General features: G+C 39.6%; 1 long non-coding RNA gene across 2 annotated transcripts; it reads left to right on the top strand.

The window, feature by feature from the left end:
- The first annotated feature begins 311 nt into the window (after positions 1 to 311).
- LOC127135614 (uncharacterized) lies at positions 312 to 1,941 on the top strand. Of its 2 annotated transcripts, XR_007808623.1 has the most exons (3): positions 312 to 570; positions 692 to 1,349; positions 1,443 to 1,941. It is a non-coding gene; the product is annotated as an uncharacterized LOC127135614 (long non-coding RNA). The 2 variants fall into 2 exon arrangements; XR_007808622.1 differs by having other exon boundaries at positions 312 to 1,349.
- The last annotated feature ends 827 nt before the right edge of the window (positions 1,942 to 2,768 follow it).

The following is a 2,768-nucleotide window of genomic DNA, read 5'->3' as shown; positions in this document are numbered from 1 at the left end:
GTTTTTTTTTCTGATTCCTCTTTCTCTCTATTTATCCTCCACGCGTTTTAGGGTTTGGAGATCAAAAGAGGTCTCTGCAAAATCCCTTTTGATGTGCTCAATCGGGATGGTCCTTACTCGATGCTAAATCAGAATCGGTAAACTGCACTCATGCTTTCTCTTCGTTTTTTGTCTTGATTCCAAATTGGGGATTTTCTGGATGTTTTGAATTTTACTGCTTTGGCTGATTACTTACCTTTTTACTGCAGTGAATTTTTTTTGTCAGAAAACTCAGTTGATTTGGTTGAGGTTCAATGGCTTTGGTGGTTTGGATGTGGTTCTGCAGGATGCTTGGCTTGGGCTTTGTGGTGGTTTGCTTTTTGACATTATTGATGTTTCATGCTGCAGGCTAGTGGATTTGGACTAGGTATACTTGCAGTATTTCTTCATGATGCATGGCAATAAGGATTCAAAATAAGACCATTGTAATATAGTAGTGGAAACAGGGTCTGCTGACGTTTTTGTTCAGTAGGTTTGACCCTGCTCAACTTGCTTCTGCGACTTGATTCTGCAACATGATACTTGCTCCAGGTTTACATTGGCCTTCTTCTATTTAATGTTGAGTTTTCTCCTGTGTAAGGACTGATGCATCTTTGGATAACATGTACTAAAAACTCTTAGTCGCATGAATTGGTTTCCGTTTGTTATGCAGGTTGCATCTGATCTCGCTTAAGAGCTTGTTGGAGTTGGACGACCTGTTGTTGAGATTGCATCTGAAGCTTATGTCTCAAAAGTTGTTGGTTTTACAGATACTGTCTTTTTGGATTTCGACGAGTTTTGGCAAATACCGGTTCTTGGAGCAGGCCCTTCCAATCTGGTCATGAACTGACTGATGTTGTATGGGCTGCAGAATGTTGTGATTTTGCACATCTAGGCATTGGTTTCCAGAAGGTACAATTTGCAACATGGTTGAGATTTGCCTTCTGACTTGATGTGGTGCAGCAGGGTTCCTGGCATGGTTCAATGGAGTGTTTTGCGCTAGTATTGGCATCTGGTGCAAGTTAGAAACTAACAAACCATAAAATTATGTTGGCTCAGTTAGGTTAGACTTGAAGTGCACTTAAATATTAACTCAATTAGGTTGGTCTGTCATTCATTGTGGGATTTTGGTACTGCGGTAGGTTAACTTGTTTTGCACTGTTATGATTGTTTGAAAGAACCAAATGCTGCCATGTATCTTTTGTTATGTGATATGAAGAAATGATTGCAATGAGTTCGCATTGGCCTTTATCAATGATTTAAATCCCTGTGTACAAACTTACAAGGCTAGCCAGCATGGAAGACCTACTTAGGATGCCATAAATGTCATGGTTTGCTGATAATTCCTGTTGTTGCTCTAAAGGTAAGTTTCGCAACATGGTTGGATTTCAGGTTGCATCTTTTAATGACTCGGGTTTATGCAGGTACGCGAGCTTTGTCCTATCATCCATTTCACACGGCGGTACTTTGGCATCTTTATGATAAATACTGGGAGTTTTAACAACAATCATCTTCCCAGAAGTGCAAAGGACTTTAATTCGTTCTCTCTTAATCCCCGAGACTTCGCCGTCTATTCAAGTGATGACAGAATCCTCCAACCAAACATGGGTTTCAACTTAGAGCAATAACAGCGGCAGGGACTGATGGACTTCCAGCTTTAATCAAACTCCTGCCGAATCCAGAGCAATTTTAGCCCTTGCTGTCCATGACGAAGGTTCTCCATCTGTGCTGCAGAGAAGTTGGTTCAAGTCTCTATTTTCATCTTTTCATCACAGCTTTCTGTTGTAATAAATTTATTGCTCAACACTGCATAATAGGCTTTTATGAAACCTTCTGTAATGATATTAATGTGTTGTTAAACTTTTTTTTTTTGGAATGAATTGTTGGGATGCTGGAATTTAGATTCTCGATGGAGTTTTGATATATTCATTAAGATTGTGCTTGTATGTAATATGATGTACTGTGAGCAAGGAATTTGGTTGCAGTTGGAACGGACCTCATCGCACAGGAAACTGATGAGAAAATTGTGTATTTTGTGGATAATATGACATGGCATTTGTAGGAAATGCATTTGGAAGCAGGGAAAGCTGTGACTGCTGAGGAAATATCGTCTGATTTGCCCACATTGCATTTGCAGCAAAGTTAGGACCTGCATTTAAAGGTTGAAATGGAGAAACTGTGGTAGTTCCACCCTGTCCAGTGCCTAAAAATGAAGATCGGTTTCCATGATTAACCAATGGTGCTACTGCAGGTGCATTAGGGGCGGTATGTAACACATGATGTGCTGCTGTAGATGCATTAGTAGGTGGCACCATCTTTTTCAATGAAAACTTATTTTTATTGTTTCTTCTCCTGCCAGGATTTTGATCACTATTCCCTCTCTTTGTCATTCTCTGCATTTTCCTGTATTCAGCTTCTTTCTCATCATCCAAAAACTCTACTTCATCAGACAACTCTTCATCATTTAGACCAGATGCATCATAGCCTTTCCTATAAAGATCCTTATTATTATTAAGCACACGATCAGCAAATTCTGGTACACATGAATTGTATCTCACAACATAATATGGGTTTATTAATGCAGCAGTGTGCTGTATTAAGACCTGGTTCAGGGAAGACTAAGGCCAAGATTTGATGAGCCAACATGACAAACAAGGCATGCTATGCATGAGGTAGAAACAAGGCCATTTACTTGGAAATGAAGCAACCAAAAGATAACACAATTAAGCGTGGAAATTGGATGAAGAATC

Source organism: Lathyrus oleraceus, chromosome 4, assembly GCF_024323335.1.
Source record: "Lathyrus oleraceus cultivar Zhongwan6 chromosome 4, CAAS_Psat_ZW6_1.0, whole genome shotgun sequence".
NCBI classification, from domain to species: domain Eukaryota; kingdom Viridiplantae; phylum Streptophyta; class Magnoliopsida; order Fabales; family Fabaceae; genus Lathyrus; species Lathyrus oleraceus.
This window is presented reverse-complemented; position numbering and strand designations above follow the sequence as displayed.